General features: G+C 43.0%; 1 protein-coding gene across 1 annotated transcript in view; it reads left to right on the forward strand.

Moving 5' to 3' along the window:
• The window catches only part of LRRCC1 (leucine rich repeat and coiled-coil centrosomal protein 1), a 407,257-nt gene that overhangs the window by 119,492 nt on the left and 267,141 nt on the right, over positions 1-20,624 (forward strand). The gene's annotated exons all lie outside the window — the stretch shown is intronic.

Below are 20,624 nucleotides of genomic sequence, written 5' to 3' on the forward strand. Positions count from 1 at the left end.
ATATATATATTACCTACTGGCGGTCGCCAGTAGGTAGTTATAGTTAAGATTTTTTTCAATGCAAAATCTCAAAATTCTATTTGGAATAACTTTGGCGCCGGTTGACGAATCTGACTGAAAATTTCCTCAAATTTGCCTCGCGGAGCTCCGGTCCTTCCTTACAAGTTTCGAGGGGATTCGTCAAGCGGGGGCCAAGATAAAAGGGGGGTCCCAAAACGTGATTTCCACATGTTAATTTCCATAGGGCGGTCAAACTCACTTTTAGCCCGAACGGCTGAATGGTTTTCCACCAAACTTGGCAAAATTGTAGGGACTGGTAGCCCGATGTGCCTTTGCTATGTCTCAAGATATGTGCTCCAGTGGATTTTGAGTAATTTAGGTTCAAAAAAATATATATATCTATAGGCGCACCCCGGTGCGCGCACCGGGCGCGACACGCGACTTGCGCGCGGAAAGCTGATTGGCTCACGGGTGTCTGTAAACATTCGAAACTGTCCGGAGCGGTCGCCATCTTGTGTCTCGGTAGGATCGAGACACAAGAGGTGGCCAAAAAAAAGGGGGAAATGACTATAAGGGGGCAGGGTAGACCCCCCTGACCCCCTCGGTTTGATGTGGGGGCTAGAATAGGGTCCCGCGGGGCCCAAAAAACCCCATTATTCACTGCGTCACCTCTACGACCCTTTCTTGCGTCAATACGTCCCTTTTGCATACATTGCACCTGACGCAGGAATAATGTGGCGCTGGGGGTTACAAAGTGACGCATCTACCTAGATGCGTCACTTTGTAAATATGACTGAATAAGGTGCATTTTTTACAGCACTGGTGCGTCACAAAAAGTGACGCTCCGGTGGCGTAAAAGTGACGCATGGCCTCATAAATGAGGCCTTCAGTCTTCTACTCATGCGTCATATTAAATATATGACGCATTATGTCGCAAGTACTTACAGATAAGTCAGTATTTCAGACGTATCTGTAAGCGCAAAAGTGATGCATTGCTGGAGTGTGTCTCAAAAATGAAGCAACTCCAGCAATGCATCCTTTCACATGGGGCCAGGCCCCATGTGAAAGGGCTTGCACGCCTGCTGTGAAACAGGCGTAATATTTGGACGTAACAGCGTCATAAAAGTGACGTAGTGATATCTCATAGATTTTACTGTGTCACCTCTAAGACCCTTTCTTACGTCAATACGTCCCTTTTGCATACATTACACCTGACGTAGGAATAATGTGGCGCAGGGGCTTACAAAGTGACGCATCTACCTAGATGCGTCACTTTGTAAATATGACTGAATAAGGTGCATTTTTTACAGCACTGGTGCGTCACAAAAAGTGACGCTCCGGTGGCGTTAAAGTGACGCATGGCTTCATAAATGAGGCCTTCAGTCTTCTACTCATGCGTCATATTAAATTTATGACGTATTATGTTGGAAGTTCTTACAGATACGTCACAATTTCAGACGTATCTGTAAGCGCAAAAGTGATGCATTGCTGGAGTGTGTCACAAAAATGATGCAACTCCAGCAACACATCCTTTCACATGGGGCCAGGCCCCATGTGAAAGGGCTTGCATCAGTCTTATGCTTGCTGTGATACAGGCGTAAGATTTGGACGCAACAGCGTCATAAAAGTGACGCAGTGATGTCTCATAGATTTCACTGAGTCACCTCTACAACCCTTTCTTGCGTCAATACGTCCCTTTTGCATACTTTAAACTTGACGTAGGTATAATGTGGCGCAGGGGCTTACAAAGTGACGCATCTACCTAGATGTGTCACTTTGTAAATATGACTGAATAAGGTGCATTTTTTACAGCACTGGTACGTGACAAAAAGTGACGCTCTGGTGGCGTAAAAGTGACGCATGGCCTCATAAATGAGGCCTTCAGTCTTCAACTCCAGCAATGCATCTTTTCTTACCCTTCCACACCCCTGTTCCTTTTCAACATTTTCTTTGAATATCCACATTTCCCATATTCACTCTCCTTCTCCTTTCTTTCCTTCCCAACACTCACCTTCTTTCAGTCCCCCTACTTCACTTCCTTTCTCCTCTCATACTTTCCTGTTCTTTCGTACTCATTTTCCTTTCCATTATTAATGCACTCCACTTCACTTAATCTTTTTCTTTTTTTTAAGAATATAGCTCTTTGATGAGAATTGGAGGTAGTTCTGAAAGAACTTTTTTTTTCTTCTTTTTTCTTTTTTAAGAACATAAACAAAAACAGGGAATGGAAACTGCTCAACAGGAGCAAAAACCCCCAAAACAATTAGTGCTGGGAACGGCAGTGATGGTTCTCCAATGCTCGAACCATGAGCAGGACACTTTGCTCCCCAAAGGTAAGGAGTTGATCGCAGTATCTGCATTTCAGGACACCTTTGTTGAAAGCAGGTTAAATATTTGGAACCAGCTCCTGCGATCGCCCCCTCACAGCAGTAGTTGCTCCTCCGGTGGATGTAGAGGCCCCACACTGGGAACCTCTTGTGCCAGAGCCCTGACACTTTCCCGGGCTAAATTCTGGGGGTGCCTGCTCTCCACATGCCATATCATTGTGAAGTTCCCAAAAGAATATTTATTTTTGGGGTCACCCCGTGACAGGACTTTTTTGCAGGTCCTGCGCTCCACTTTTGGAGCATTAACCTTTTTCTGGTCAGGTGGTATTGAAAAAAATTTCCAAATGAAATGCTCCTTCACCTTTGGCTGAGGAGGCTCTTCATCGATGAATTCAGGCTCATCTTCACTGCTGGATGGTCTGGCAGCCATGATTAACCCAGAAAGATGCAAGAGCAAAAAGGCAGGTCTTTCAGTCACAAAAGTGAAAGAAGAAGTGAAGGAAATGGGTGGGTATTTCATTCTTTGTAAAAAAAACTGTTAGCAACCAATGAAAAGTGTTATTTTAAGGTCACATGCCTTGACGCGCTGACGCTGCGCGCACCGGAGCGCTTCCGGGTGCGCACACGCGGCGCGAACGTAGGCGCTTCCGGGGCGCATACGCGGCGGGAACGTAGGCGCTTCCGGGGGCGCTCACGCTGCGCGCCGAAGTGACGTTTTGATAGTTTCACGGAAATGCAAAATCATTATCATTTCCTTATTTTAAAAAAAACTGCTTTTATATGTATGGTACTAAATGTCCTGCGTTGTTATTTACTTTTCATTCATATTTTTTTTCACGAACGAAAGTAGCGCTCTGGGTGCGCTTTCCGGAGAGTTTACCGGAGCGCGCACCCAGAGCCCCCCAGGAAAAAATGATTAAAAAAAAACAAAAAAAACAAATAATATTTAATACTTACTCAAAACAGCAAATTTATAAAAAAATCGTAGGTTAGAACCTCGATATAGAAATGAATTAACATTTAAAAAACCTTTGAAATTCACTGAAAAAACCATAGGTTTCACACCAGTTATAGTTAGGAATTAGCATTTAAAAAACCTATTAAATTCACTGAAAAAACCATAGGTTTCTCACCAGTTATAGTTAGCTGGAAATTTTACTGACCTAAAACCATTGAAATTCCACGTTATAGTTAGTTGGACTCACTATAACTTGCGCGTGTAATGCACTGCTGATGACGTCACATATTACATCACTCATGACATGGTCAGTGACATCACTCATTACATCACTGATGACACCATCCTTGTGACAGAGTGACAGACCTCCTTTCACTGTAACCCTTGAAACACATATTCAAAAATAGAAACTAAAATTTTCAAAAAAAGGAGATACCCATACCAGTTACAACAACCAATTCAGTAATTCCACCATTTATATACACATCCACTAATTCACCAACAGTTCTATGTAGTCACTCATACATATACTCACTCATCATATGTAGTGATACACCTATTCATCCTGTAACACATCGACAGTCTTCCAAAAGTTGCTCACACACATATTCACACATGCAAATAAACTATTGAACATCCATTTCTTTGCATATACAGCTCTACACACACTACCACCTTCCTTCTAAGGAAACTTACACATACTTACTCTCTTAAACAATCACTTATCGAAACACATACTTATTTAAACAGGAACTCTTACAATCTCTCACTCTCACATATACTCACTTATATACATCAATACTCACATATACTAGATTAAAACATATGTAGTTACTGATAAAGACACTACTGAGACAGTCATTCACTCACTAACACACACAACATATACACACTCATCCATCCATACAGTCCTGCACATATGCCGTCTTCCAAACACATACAAACAGTGAGTCAGTCATTGATGCATCTATGTGCTAAGTAATACCCCCACCAGACCATACAGACACTCATACTGATACTAAACAACATCTAATAACCCATATACACACACATGTAGCTACTCACCAACCCATGCAGCCACTTATACACAAAGTGAAACACTGATACAAACCTTTAAATATTTAAACAATATTCGCTAATATATGTATTCACTAAAATACACTTAATAAGCCAGTTAACCAATACATTTTTTATAAAAAAACATCCATTAAGACACTTATTTAAACATTTATTCTTCCATTGACCTTTACATATACATATATAAAACATATTTATTTTTCAGAAAGGCACACATTCACTGGATGGTGTCATCAGTGATGTCATTAGTGATTTCACTGACCATTTCATGAGTGATGTAATATGTGACGTCATCAGCAGTGCATTACACGCGCAAGTTATAGTGAGTCCAACTAACTATAACGTGGAATTTCAATGGTTTTATGTCAGTAAAATTTCCAGCTAACTATAACTGGTGTGAAACCTATGGTTTTTTCAGTGTATATATATATATATATATATATATATATATATATATATATATATATATATATATATATATATATATATATATATATATATATATATATATATTGAGAAAGGCCTCTGTGAAGGCTGAAACGTTTCTTGTACCTGGGATCGAGGGCGACATGATGCAATAAATTGATGCCGAATCCTAAAACCACTTTGTGCCTGTGCCTTCTTCCACGGAGTTTTTCTTCACGGGAGCTGGATATTATATATATATATATATATATATATATATATATATATAGCAATCTATATGCTTTTAGAGATCTGTGGGCATTTTTATTGACTCCGTTGCTCGCGGTATATATATATATATATATATATATATATATATATATATATATATATATATATATATATATATATATATATATATATATATATATATATATATATATATATATATATATATATATATATATATATATATATATATATATATATATATATATATATATATATATATATATATATATATATATATATATATATATCGCGAGCAACGGAGTCAATAAAAATGCCCACAGATCTCTAAAAGCATATAGATTGCTGCACTGTCCATATTTGTGAGAAACACAGAATTTTCCAGCTGAGTCTGTCACATTCAGTAGGGCTCGAATTACAGTCCCAGCGACACGTGAGCTAGACACCGTGTCACGGGACTCACGCAAAATGTGTGAGTTGCGGTAGCCGCGATTGTAAATAAAGTTACGTTGACAATCCAGTCACACAACTCCCCTAGTTACCACACTTAATGGGAAAAGATAAAGGCTCTGAGACTACGTCTCAGACCAGAGTAAAAAATCACCCCATTAATATATCATTCTGCTCATCCATCAAGAGAGAGTACACAGTATTACCAAGTGGTCAAAAACTCCTATAAATTCAAGGTGGTCATGCCGAATAATACATTATGCAAACAAGTAAAAAAATGACAGGGGAGTCAGGACAAGAAGGGGCGGATTGACCGGAGAGGCTACAAAAGTGCCACAGTGTGGTCCCATGCGTCCTCAATCAAAATAGTGAAAAGGACATGCTGTGAAGTCCCGTGCACTTGAAGTTACTATGTTGACACTATAGCTAGATGTGCTGTCATAAATTTTTGTCGAAGTGCTCTTGAAAAAGAAGAGAAGAGAAAAAGGGTAGGAATCCCGTGTAAGGTGAGTGCTGGTGACTTGGACCCCTTCCTTTCTTCCTGCAAAATAAAAGAAGGAAAACAAGAATTTAAAACACAGGATCAACTGACCCTACTGAACACAGTAGCATCATAACTACTAGAAATATTTCTAACATCTTGGGCACATAACGGGTCATGGATTATAGAAAATGAGATAAAACACATGGCAAAACAGTTATACTGATGTGTACAATTATTCTTTGAGATGTACAGACAATTCTTCTTCCTGATTCAGAACTCCTGTGGTGTTTTGGTTTAGAAGTCAATAATGAGGTTAGACTCTCTGGCGTAATTTGAGGACCCTGTTCCCATCTCTGGGGTTTTTGTTGACCTGTTCCAAAATGATGTAACTCAGTTCCTTAACATTTGAGAAATATTTCTCCCTGAAATGTCAGGCCACAGGATATTTTGGATCGTAGTGGTAATGGCACGACTGCTCCAAAATTATTTTCTTGGCCATGCATGTAGTGCTTCCTATATACCATAGTTTGCATGTGCACTCTATAGCATATACGACGAAAACAAAGCTACATGTTAGGAATTGAATAATGTTCTTGTTAACCCCTTTGTGGCTTACCTGTTGTGACATTTGCTGTACCTACAGGCCTTACAGTGGCCGCAAGGGTAAAAACCCTCAAAACCCTGCATGCCGCTAAGTGGATAGGTGGTAGATGCATGTCCCTGATGTTTCTCCCCCTTCGATACGTAATGCTGGGTTTCTCAGGGATACCGTCCCCAATCCTTGTATCACTTTTGAGAATCCCCCAATTCTTGGTAACGATCCTTTTGATAGCCTGTGCATCAGAGCTGAATGTAAGTATCCTGGTCTTACTCCCCTCATTCTCAACAGTTAATGGTTTGTCGGAGATGTTCTGTATCCTCTCTATCTTTGCCGCTCTCTTGAGTGCCGTCTTCAGCACCCAATTGGGATAACCTCTCTCCCTGAAACTCTCTGCGATAATCTTACTTTCAAGTAAGTAAGCCTCATTAATGTTGCAGTTCCTTTTTGCCCTCAGCAGTTCCCTGTACGGAATACTCTACTTCAGAGTATCAGGGTGACTGCTGAGGGCATCGAGGACATTTGGCCAGCAGTGGACTTGCGATGAATAGAAGTGAGCATCTTGTTCCCCTTGACCTGCAGTTTAACATCAAGATACTCGATTTCAGTTCTGCTCATGATCTCACTCCACACAATATTCTGATTGTTGTCGTTGAGCTTCTCAATGAAACTCAAGGCTTCCACCTCCGATCCCCTCCAAATGGTAAACAAGTCGTCGATGTAGCGAAGCCACATCGACACATGTTCAAATTCTGGTTGAAAAACAGGATCGAATCGGATGCTCTCCTCCCAGCTTCCCATGAATAAATTTGCGAAGCTGGGAGCAAAGCAGAATCCTATAGCTGTACCGTTGACCTGGCGAAACAGAGCACCGTTGAAAAAAAAATGGTCAGTGTTGTCATAAGTGATGTCACTGACCATGTCATGAGTGATGTAATATGTGAAGTCATCAGCAGTTGATTGCGGGGGCACGAGTTATAGTTAGTACAACTAACTATAACAGAGGAATTTTAATGGTTTTGTACGACTAAAATGTCCTGCTAAATATAACACCCTAAAAACCTATGGTTTTTTCAGTGAATTTCTAAGGTTTTTTAAATGCTAATTCCTAACTATAACATGTCTGAAACCTATGTTTTTTCAATGAATTTCAAAGGTTTTGTAAATGACAATTTTTAAATGTATTAATTGTTATATATGTTTTTTTATACTGATTTACTACTTTTTTTAAACTATTTTTAGGTATTTTTTTTTAAATTACATTATAATTACATTATACATTACATTACAAAATATACTTTCTCAGAATGAATTACTTTAGTTTAAATACGTTGCATTAGGCTATAGACTTTTAAGTACAGTTGTTACAGTTGTTGCAATGGGCAACACAATTTCAAACACAATACAACATTGAACTCAATGGGAATTTCTAGTTAAATGCAATTAGTTACTTTATGGATTACTTTTCTAATCACAGGACTGGATCCTAGATTCAGTCCAAGGAGATCGCTTGTAAACAGTGGATAGAGGCGTTTTGGTTACAGTAGTGATTTTTAAGGAAAGTTATTGTATTTTAAAAGTTGACACAAACATTTTTTCACATAGAATCAACAATATTATCCTATGGGAGGAAATTCACTTAGCAGGTAAGTAGTGTTATCGTTACTTTCTCTTACTTAGTGGTGGATCTTGCATCCAGCACTGGTGCATCTCCTGTAAACAGTTGAAAGAATGCATTTAAGTCATACAGGCGATTTTTAAGGAATATTTGTAGTTTGTGAAAATAGACGGAAACTTTTCTGATGAAAACCAGACAATGGATTTGTATGGAAGGAAATACAAGTTACTGGTAAGTACAATTAGAATTACTTTTCAGGGTTAGTGCTGGGCTAAAAGATGAAGCACTGGGTTCTCTCCTGATAACAGGTGAGTAAATCGGAATTTGTAGTTCGGCTGATTTTAGAGGAATATTTCAAAGTTCCAAAACTCCACACTTCGAAGAATTTCCAAGTGAAACCAGTCAATGTTAGCCTACGGTTCGAATTACTTTTCAGGATCAGTACTGGACTCAAAGATGCAGCACTGAGGTCTCTGCTGATAACAGGTGAGTAAATCTGAATTCGTATTTCGGCTGATCTTACTTCGGACCAGTATATATAGATATACTTTCCTACACCATCCCCTCCCTTCACCACTGTGCAAACACGCCCTGTGGCATGTTTTAAATTGGGGAAATAATTCCCCTTCAATCCTTGGGGTCCCTAGAGTCCAACTAGCCCACTAAGTACATCCAGTAAGCGCCACAGAGCTGCGTAGCAGAGAGATGTAAAAAGGGGCACGGCCTGTACCACCTCTCTAAAAAGCAGCGCAGTGGCGCTTCCTGGAAGCACCTGGTGGGCTACTTGGCCCCCAAGGTACCTCAGGATTAAAGGGAAATGTTTCCCCCAACTTAAAACGCGCCACAGGGCGTGTTTGCACACATCACCTCAGGCCCCTTCCCCTCCCTTTACCACTGTGTAAACGCGCCCTGTGGCCGTTCTAAGTTTAGAGATTAAGTCCCCTTCAATCCTAAGGGTCCCTAGGATCAAACTAGCCCACTAGGTACCTCCAATAAGTGCCACAGAGCTGCGTTGCAGAGAGGTGTAAAAAGGGCTGTGGCCTCTGAACACCTGTCTGCAACACAGTTCCCTGGCGCATACTGGAGATACCTGTTGGGCTATTTGGCCATCGGGGACCCTCAGTATTGAAAGAGATTGCGCGGATTTTGCCGATTTTTTTAAAAACCAAAAAAAAACATTTTGGGGCCCTGGGGGTCCTTGTAGGACCCCATGAGCAGGCCTAGGGGGTCAGGGGGTTTCTACCCTGCCCCCTTTTCGCGTTTCGCGCGGTTTTTATTTAGGTTTCTTGTGCCTCCATTCTACTGAGGCACAAGATGGCTGCCAACACTTCCTGGTTTGTAGTGTTGACAGCCAATTAGCATACAGCTCGTGCTCGGCAGGGTGCTCAAATCCTGCGTGCCCATAGATATATATGTACTGTTAATTGTGATTTTCTCAGGAACTACTGAACAGATTTACACCTTTTAAGCAAAAGGCAGGAGTCTGAACTAAGGACTACCTTTTTGCCAAATTTGGTGTATTTCCGTTCAGCAGTTCGGGCTGTAGCCGCAATGAACAGTTCCTATGGAAAATTGCATGGGGAAAACATGTTTTGGGATCCCCCTTTATTCTCGGCCTCCGCTTGACGAATCACCCCGAGACTTTCAGGATAGGAGTGGACCGGAGCTGGCCATTAGTTTCGATAATTTCGTGAAGATTCCTCAACCGGCGCCAAAGTTATTCCAAATAGAATGTTGCTGATTTCCTATGGAAAATAGGTCCAAACTATAACTATCTCCTGGCGACCACCAGTAGATAATAAATATTTATATATAAATATATGTATATGTATGTATGTATGTATGTATATGTTTGTATGTATGTGTATGTATGTATGTATATGTATGTATGTATGTATGTATATGTATATATATATATATGTTTATGTATGTATATATGTATATGTATGTATATATGTATATGCTTACAGCTCCGGTTTCAACAAAGAAGAAACGCCGCACTCACAGGACCCCATCAGAGGTGCTTTAATTAACAAGTAACGCGTTTTCGGCGTGCTGTCTTCATCAGCTTGTTAAGTGTCACAGCACATTCTGACATGATGATGTCGATTTAAACAGTTACATCTGTTATGATCGGATGTAGCAGTTTCAACAGAGAAAGAGGACAGCATCCCCGGGAATGATATCTAATCCCTATGATGCATTCTGGGATATATAGTTCAGTAAGACGCTTGAGGGAACCATATCCTGCCTGTATGGCTGTTCATTTTCTGTATGGGCATCTCCCCTGCGCATTTAAATCAGTACTTCCTTATGAGGTCCCTCGTCCAGCCACTGGACTTTCCTGCACATGCCGCTGGAGCTGGTCTATAAGTAACAACTCCAACAGTATAGATAACTGTCAACTCCGTCGACGGCAGTACACTTATTCCTGCATGGCGGTGCAATTGCCGATATTTATTTATTTATTCAAGCTTATATCGTGCACAGCTACCCACAATGGGTTTCCCGGCGCCAGGGATAGACTGTAGAAGAAGGAGGGAGTAACACCTTGACTTGAGGCCACAGCCGACTATTGGTCACGCTTAGTAAAAAGCAGAGTCTTCAGAGCCTTACGGAAGCGGAGTAAGTTGGTCTCAGATTTTAATGCCAATGGGAGGGAGTTCCAGTGTTTAGGACCCAGAGTCGAAAAGGAGCGGCCTCCCATTTTTGTCAGCTTCCATCTTGGTACTGTGAAATTACCAGTGTCCGATGACCTTAGTGAGCGCAGGGGTCTGTAGGGTTTTACCAGCCCCTGAATATATGCTGGGGCGCTGCCCTGCTTGGCCTTGAACATGTAGCAGAGTGCCTTGAATTTAATGCGTTCAGGGATGCTCAACCAATGAAGGTCACGCAAGGCGGCAGTGGCTGAAGTGAGTCTGGGGACGTTCTTTAGCAGACGCGCAGCCGCATTTTGCACCACCTGCAGCACATGTATAGTGGCTTTATCTGCGCCCAAGTAGAGAATGTTGCCATAGTCCAGGCGTGATGTTACAAGTGCCTGGACTACGGTTCTGCGGGAGGAGAGGGGGAGCATCCACAGAATCTTGTGAAGCCACCGTAGTGTTGAGAAGCAGATGGCTGAAACCTTAGTAGCCTGTTGTCTCATAGTTAGCCTGTCGTCAATAATGACACCCAGGTTACGAACTGCAGTAGATGGTGTAGGCGCATTTCCCAGTTCGGTGGGCCAATGGCGGGGACCCCATAGATGCTTGTTCTGTCCCAGAATGACCACCTCGGTCTTCTCCCCATTCAGCTTGAGACAGTTTCTCCGCATCCAATCGGCCACAAGAGTGAGGCCCGACTTGAGTGCGGGGATATTGTTCTCGTCTCTCCCCGATAAGGAGAAGACAATCTGGGTGTCATCTGCGTAGGAAAACAGGGTTAACCCAGCTTGTTCGACTATGGTTGCCAAGGGTTTAACATAAATGTTAAATAATAAAGGGCTAAGGATTGAGCCCTGGGGGACGCCGCGGGTGGATGGGCAGATGGCGGAGGCTGCCTTAGAAGAAAACACTTGGAAGCTTCGATCGTTGAGGAAAGACACCAGCCAGGCCAAGGCCTGGCCTGCCACACCTAGAGATTTCAGAGAGTCAATGAGGATGGAATGCGACACGGTGTCGAAGGCTGCGCTCAAATCCAGGAGGATGAGCGCCATGGTGTTTCCCTGATCGACACCGTGCCTAAGACTCTCTGTTACCCCCAGGAGGGCTGTCTCAGTTGAGTGCCTAGGCCGAAGCCCGACTGAGAAGGATGGAGAAAAGCAGTGTTTTCGACCAGTTTAGAGAGCTGAGAATTTATATGTCTCTCCAATATCTTTGAGAAGATTGGCAACAAAGATATGGGGCGAAAGTTGGCAGGGTTAGAAGGATCTGCACCCAGTTTTTTTAATAACGGTACAACCATGGCGTGTTTCCAAGGTTGGGGGACATGGGCCTCGCTCAGAGAAGCGTTAAGTAATTTAATGATGGTGGGATGAGTGAGGGGATCTAATTGTTTTAGTATTTTGGCCGGGAGAGCGTCCTGTGGGGAGCCCGATCGCACACTATTTAAATAGGAGAGAAAGGAAGTGGCATCTAGAGGCTGCCAAGTAGTGATTACTGCATCAGTGTCAGCGTTTACCAATTCCTGGACTATATCAGGGGCAATGCACGTAGTACCTGGAAGTGTAGTGAAATTGTCGTAGATAAGATCAACTTTATTTATTAAGTAATCTGCTAAGGACTGACACTGGGTGGCATCAAGTGCCGGAGGAGGAGGGGTAGAGTTAGCACCAGTCAATTTTTTAACAACAGAGAATAGCACCTTTGGGCAGGTTTGTGTATCAGTCACAGTTTTTCTTGTGTAGTCTGCTTTAGCCGTTTTACAACTGTTGTGGTACTTTTTCAAGGCTTCTTTATATATGGCTTTACGTGAAGGAGAATAGCCTTGTCTCCATTTACGCTCCAAGGTCTTACAATGTGAGCGGAGGCTTTTAAGTTGTTCCGAGTACCATGAGCAGGGGGATGGTGTGAAAGTGCGGGATTTGATGTCATTGGTAGCGCTGTATTGACCGCAGTGGTTAGCCAGAGATCAGTGGCGCAATTGAGTGCAGCAACTGGTAGTTCAACACACGGAAGTGTTTTAATCAATAATTTATTGAGTTCTGGCATGTTGATCTTCCCCCAATTCCGAACTGGCCTCGTAGTTTCCACCTCAGGTCTTATTGCTGTTTCAGCCATATCAAAGGAGAAGGGGACAGCTAAGTGGTCGGACCAGGCGATTTGTAGGGCTTCACGAGAACAGTCTAGAGACAGGTTGGATAAGATCGGGTCCAGTAAGTGACCAGCACAGTGTGTGGGACCTGTGTTTAGAAGTTGAAGGTTAAAAGCTTCCAAAATGGAGAGAAGCTGATTCCTATTAGGGCACTCATGGTCGTCTAAGTGTATATTTAGGTCCCCTAAGATCATAAAATTCGGCGCTTTAAGCATTACTGGAGCTAGGAAATCCGGTAATGATGTTATCCATGGGCTCGCTGTCCCAGGGGGACGGTAAACCAATAGTCCTGACAGCGTGAATTGGGGGGTAATGGACAATTTGAAAAGGGCTGATTCACAATCTTTTTGAGTGGTATCTACCAATTTACAAGTATATACATTCTTGTAAATAATTGCAATTCCTCCACCCCTGCCAGAAACTCTATCCTGACGAAGAATGGCATCATTAGAGGGAATGGCATCTGCAATATCCGGGCCTGAGCAGTCTCTGAGCCACGTCTCGGTCAGGAATATAGCATCAGGTTGATTTTCAACGAGAAAGTCGTGGATATTGTATCTATGTTGTGCAAGGATCTGCAATTTATGCTCCAAAATCTTAAAGGGGGGCGGGTGGAAGCTGTCCTGGAGCATACCTGTCTCTTTCGTCTACCTTGATGTTGATATCAATTAACGCTCCAAAGTTCACCAACAAGGCAATCCTCGCACTCTTGTGGACGGGTGCAGTTAGTATGGCGGTGACCCATACGTAAAATTACAGCTCCTGTTTCAACAAAGAAGAAACGCCGCACTCACAGGATGTATCTATATATATGTATATGTATGTGTGCGAAAGGGCTCCCACAGCAAGTACGTTCCCAGGAACCACAAAAAGACTCGCACACCAGGGTCCGTGTAGAAAATTGCGTTTATTGGCGACGCGTTTCAACCAGACGGTCTTCTTCGTTAGCCATATATGTATATGTATGTATATGTATATATATATATATATATATATATATATGTGTATATGTATGTATATATATGTATATATGTATGTTTATATATGTATCTATGTTTATATATGTGTATATATATGTATGTATATGTATGTATATATATATGTATATATGTATGTTTATATATGTATCTATGTTTATATATGTGTATGTATATGTATGTTTATATATGTTTATATGTATGTTTATATATGTATATGTATGCATATATGTATATATATTTCTGTATATGTATGTATATGTATGTATATATATATATATATATATATATATATGTTGATACAACAATGCCTGTGACATGAGAGGCACACTGCAGGGCTCTTCCCTCCGGGCTGCAATGTCTCAGCACGCTTCACCACGTTGCAAGGAATAGTATGCCCGACGCGTTTCTGGGGGACTCCCCCCGTCTTCAGGGGCTGCTTCCAGTCGACACTCCGTGTTCGTCACCAGTTTTATGGACACTTTCTATCAGGCAAATCCGTGGACAGGCATGTGTCCTGTTTGGCTGGAATTATGGGATTTGTAGTCCATGGTGATGCAAGCACATCGATCGTCTTGGGTGAATTATGCTTGATTTGGTACCTTGAGTAGGCTGCTTATTGTGCTTTAGCGCGCTGCAATTCAATGACGAGTCCTGCGCTCTTTGCACAACCAAAGGTTTGGATGCGATGAGCTTCATCCTGCCGCTCAACGTTTTAGAACAGCAGGCGATGGTGCTCTCCCCGCGGCCAGGCAGCCGCGTAGAAATGTTGATACAACAATGCCTGTGACATGAGAGGCACACTGCAGGGCTCTTCCCTCCGGGCTGCAATGTCTCAGCACGCTTCACCACGTTGCAAGGAATAGTATGCCCGACGCGTTTCTGGGGGACTCCCCCCGTCTTCAGGGGCTGCTTCCAGTCGACACTCCGTGTTCGTCACCAGTTTTATGGACACTTTCTATCAGGCAAATCCGTGGACAGGCATGTGTCCTGTTTGGCTGGAATTATGGGATTTGTAGTCCATGGTGATGCAAGCACATCGATCGTCTTGGGTGAATTATGCTTGATTTGGTACCTTGAGTAGGCTGCTTATTGTGCTTTAGCGCGCTGCAATTCAATGACGAGTCCTGCGCTCTTTGCACAACCAAAGGTTTGGATGCGATGAGCTTCATCCTGCCGCTCAACGTTTTAGAACAGCAGGCGATGGTGCTCTCCCCGCGGCCAGGCAGCCGCGTAGAAATGTTGATACAACAATGCCTGTGACATGAGAGGCACACTGCAGGGCTCTTCCCTCCGGGCTGCAATGTCTCAGCACGCTTCACCACGTTGCAAGGAATAGTATGCCCGACGCGTTTCTGGGGGACTCCCCCCGTCTTCAGGGGCTGCTTCCAGTCGACACTCCGTGTTCGTCACCAGTTTTATGGACACTTTCTATCAGGCAAATCCGTGGACAGGCATGTGTCCTGTTTGGCTGGAATTATGGGATTTGTAGTCCATGGTGATGCAAGCACATCGATCGTCTTGGGTGAATTATGCTTGATTTGGTACCTTGAGTAGGCTGCTTATTGTGCTTTAGCGCGCTGCAATTCAATGACGAGTCCTGCGCTCTTTGCACAACCAAAGGTTTGGAAACGCGTCGGGCATACTATTCCTTGCAACGTGGTGAAGCGTGCTGAGACATTGCAGCCCGGAGGGAAGAGCCCTGCAGTGTGCCTCTCATGTCACAGGCATTGTTGTATCAACATTTCTACGCGGCTGCCTGGCCGCGGGGAGAGCACCATCGCCTGCTGTTCTAAAACGTTGAGCGGCAGGATGAAGCTCATCGCATCCAAACCTTTGGTTGTGCAAAGAGCGCAGGACTCGTCATTGAATTGCAGCGCGCTAAAGCACAATAAGCAGCCTACTCAAGGTACCAAATCAAGCATAATTCACCCAAGACGATCGATGTGCTTGCATCACCATGGACTACAAATCCCATAATTCCAGCCAAACAGGACACATGCCTGTCCACGGATTTGCCTGATAGAAAGTGTCCATAAAACTGGTGACGAACACGGAGTGTCGACTGGAAGCAGCCCCTGAAGACGGGGGGAGTCCCCCAGAAACGCGTCGGGCATACTATTCCTTGCAACGTGGTGAAGCGTGCTGAGACATTGCAGCCCGGAGGGAAGAGCCCTGCAGTGTGCCTCTCATGTCACAGGCATTGTTGTATCAATATATATATATGTATGTATGTTTATATATATGTATGTATATATATGTATGTATGCATATGTGTATGTATGTATATATGTACATGTATGTATGTGTATAAAAAAAATATATATATAACTGGACATTCATTTTAACAACGCAGACATAGCAGTTGATAATCCCTCACCGTTACTCTGCAGCGACCACTATCTGATCCCCTTCTCGTGGTCTCCTCCGATAAAGGAGGTGTCAGAAAACCACCTGAAGAAGTTTAGCCGGAATTGGTCAAAAATCCCCCTGGAAACCTGGGCAGCCATCCTCACAGATACAGGCCCAACACTTGATGATGACCCAGATGTAACAAATGGACAATTTGATAGTTGGATCGAAGCCTCCTTGGACCAGTTAGCTCCAAAAAGCTGCAAAAATATAAAACAGGGTCCCAAGAGTGTAGCGTGGTATACCCCTGAGCTAAAAGATTTAAAACGCAAATGCAAACAGCTAGAGAGGCAGTGGAGGAAAGACTTTTCACTAGAAAAAAAGCAAGCCTACCGTGTAGCTGTAAAACTTTACAAATTGGAAATTTATCTAAATTCTACGAGGCTAAAATGTTATCAGCTTCAAACACCCCTCGAGAAATCTTTAAAATATTTAGATCTCTTACCACTCCTCCACCCAATATGGTTAACTCAAGTGACTCACCGGGAAGATGTAATAACCTCGGTGAGTTTTTCCATGCCAAAATTGAGCGGATCTACTCAGCTTTCTCAACATCTGATAAACTGGAAAATGAACAACAACCGGAAGTAAAAAAAGATCCTTTACAACCCAGTCTTGAATCCTTCCCGATTTTGATGCTTGAGGGCGCCATATTCTTACTGGCCAAGCTAAGATCAGGCTCCCCAAGAGACAGGGCTCCCCCCACCATTCTGAATAAAGTAGCTTCAACAGTAGCCCCTACTATTGCCGCACTTATTAACTTGTCTCTGGACGCTGGGAAGGTACCTGCTCAGTGGAAAAAAGCCATGGTAAAAGCCCTGTTAAAAAAGGCAGGATCCAATTCTGAGGTATCGGCAAATTATCGCCCTATCTCATTATTACCCGGAATAGCCAAAATGGCTGAGAAATATGTAAACTCCACTCTGTCCACTTTTCTTGAGGACAATGATCACCTGCATCCAACACAGACGGGTTTCAGATCCCACCTAGGCACTGAAACCGCTCTGGTGGTCATAATTGTAGAAGCGAGAAAAATTATGGATGCAGGAGGAGTAGTAGCAATAATCCTCCTAGACCTCAGTGCGGCCTTTGATACCGTCAACCATCAACTTCTTATCTCCAGGTGCCAAGATTTGGGGGTGACAGGAAACGCATTGAGGTGGTTAACATCCTTCCTGGAAAATCGATCATTCCAGGTGTTTGAAGAGGATACAACTTCAGAGCTCATGCCATTGTATTGTGGAGTGCCACAGGGCCCTCATTAAGCCCTACCCTTTTTAATGTCTATATGCACCCCTTGGCAACAATTGAGGAATTATTTGGCATTCAAATAGTGACGTACGCCGATGATACCCAACTAATTGTATCCCTTAATCAAGTAGGAGAAGGCGTAAATAATCTTCCTAGGTGCCTTGAAGAAGTTTCTGCCTGGATGAAATGCTCGTTCTTACAATTGAACGGAGATACTGGGCAAAACTCTGCAATCTAGCACAATGATTAGATGGCCCAACTGTATGGGGAATTTGCCCACACCCAAAGACCACAGAAAGAGTCTAGTGGTTTGGCTTGATGACAGACTCAACTAGAAGATTCAGGCAAAGAAAGTTGCAGGGAGCTGCTTTGGAGTGCTAGGAATGGTAAGGAAAATCTTCCCCCTTCTACCATTCCATGCAAAGAAGCTGCTTCTCCAGGCCCTGATAATGTCACACCTGGACTACGCAAATGCGCTTTATCTTGGAGCACCTCAGTCCACGATAAACATTATTCAGAAAGTACAGAACTGTGCCGCACGTATGCTTCTTCATATTCCTCGTAGAGAATCAGAAAGAGGTGCGTTAAATTATCTTCACTGGTTACCAATTGCTGAGAGAGTTCAGTTTATATCTCTCTGCATTACGCACACAATCCTGATTTCCAATGGGCCGCCAATACTTCAGCTGATGGTCTCCCCATATTGTCCTGAAAGAGCTCTCCGCTGCGGAAGTAAACGCATGGCTATGGTACCAAAAATCAAGAAGGCCAGGAGTGGAGGTCGACGTTTCTCTTATGTTGCCTCCGAAAAATTGAATGAACTTCCAGAATATATTCGTCTGGAAGAAAATCATCTCTCCTTTCGAAAAATGCTGAAGACCCACTTATTCCCAGCCAGATAATCAGTTTATATCTGTTTGCTCTCTTCCTAGCGCTGGGAAGCCTTCAGGTAGCCATGCGCTGTACAAATGTCTTTTTCTTTTCATTTCATTTCATTTCATATGTTTATGTATGTATATATGTATATGTATGTATATGTATGTACATATGTATATGTATGTATATATAGGTATGTATATATATGTATGTATATGTATATATATGTATATATTTTTTTTTTCCTCGCAAATGCCCTGAAGCGGCAGGAGTGCACACTCGGAGCTTTCTACCATCCGGTTTCTTTACCTCAAGCTGCTTGCCTTTTCAATGCCTCATGTTTGCAGCAAGCTGACGCGTTTCGAGGCTCTCCGCCTCTTCTTCCTGGGCTATGACAAAATCACACTGAAGGCTCACCTTGCTTTCATGGTTCATTTTATTACTCGCTCCCCAATGGGCGTTCACTTCATTCATAAAACGGCATTCTGGGAGATCGAGTTCATGGAGGTGAGTAATTTTGTTATGTCCTTAAGTAGGTTCAGTGTCGAGTTTGTTGTTTCAAGCATATATTATGTCCTTTAAGTAAGGTAGGCATTTGGAAGGCAAGTTTTCGTTTGCTGAAAGACTCCGTGCTCAAATGTGGACTATTCCACATCTAGAAAAAGCTCTTTGTATTCTCAAAGAGTATCATGGCCAGGAGTCCCTAACATTGATCAACACAAACCACCGGGACCCGACTCTAAAGCTGGCAGAGTTCTTTTATAACCCTGGTAATTATAAAAACTATGATTTAAAACCTAAGCACCCCTGGTTTAATAAAGATCCTCTACGTATGAGAATAGACAGGTCACACTATAAAAAAAAACGATTGCCGAAGCAAAAACAACCTGGGAAAAGGGAAAATGGGAAGCTATCAAAACAGATTTGGATATAAGCGATATGAGAGCATTTTGGAATCTGGTAAAAACATGCCGTTCCGAAAGCAGCTCAGCCATTGAACCAAACCTTGCTGGGGAAGTGTGAAGATCTCATTTTAAAATGTTATATTCTATACCACCGGATGAACTTGCAGTACATGGGTCAGTAAATATAGACCAGATTTTCACAATCGAGGAGCCACTACCTTGCACAATTTCTGAAGTCACGTTGGCGCTGGGGAAACTACTCCCTAATAAGGCCCCCGGCCTGGATAGAATCCCTGGCGACCTATTCAGAACTGAACAGGTGGTGTGGGCTCCCTACCTCCAGATACTATTCAATGCTATTATACAGGGTATTATTTTTATTATTATTATTATGTTTCTTATATAGCGCCTGAATCGACCCCCGAAGGGGTATCTCTTCGCTTGCCTTGGGAACCCGTCCTGGCTTTTCCCTGTGAGATAGCCCCTACAGGGCATCCCCAAGGTGAAAGCCAGGCATCCCGCCGCGGGGGGCCGTTGTGGAGATTAAGCAAGCTTAATGCCCAGAGTTGCAGAGTGTGAACCCATGATTAGGTCAGGCACCCGAAGCGAGAATTGTCGAGTCCATGGACATTTGAGCTCAAGACCCTGCCGCGTCGGGAATTGAACCCTGGTCACGGGTCTGACCTCTGCTCCAGGGTCTGCCTGCTCTAACCAGTGAGCCACCCTTCTCCTGACACTACCTTCGACTTGGGCCGGTACAGAAATCATCCCAATTTTTAAAAAAGGCTCCCCATTAGACCCGGCAAATTATCGGCCAATAAGCCTGATTGACGTGTCACAAAAGATATTTGCACGCGTTCTTCTGGAGAGATTACAATCCTGGATCTACGAGAAGAATATCCTAACCCCGCTACAAGCGGGATTTAGGTAAAAAACCTCGACCATCGACCACATTTTTAGACTGCAGTTAATTCATTGGAAAAGAGGGTAGCCTTTATCTAACCTTTGTGGACCTCAAGTCCGCCTTCGATATGGTTCGTTATGTGGTCTTCTCTATCACATGGGAGTCCCGGTCTATCTTTGCCAACTATTGAAGCTCCTTCATGAAGACACCTATGCAAGGGTAAGGTACGGCAAAAAAAGAGAATTAACTGCTCCTTTCCCTGTGGAGAAAGGGGTGAGGCAGGGATGCGTTGGCGCCTACCCTTTTTTCCCTCTTTTTAAATGGCCTAATTGAGACCCT

Source organism: Lissotriton vulgaris, chromosome 4_1 (genome assembly GCF_964263255.1).
Source record: "Lissotriton vulgaris chromosome 4_1, aLisVul1.2, whole genome shotgun sequence".
Classification (NCBI taxonomy): Eukaryota; Metazoa; Chordata; class Amphibia; order Caudata; family Salamandridae; genus Lissotriton; species Lissotriton vulgaris.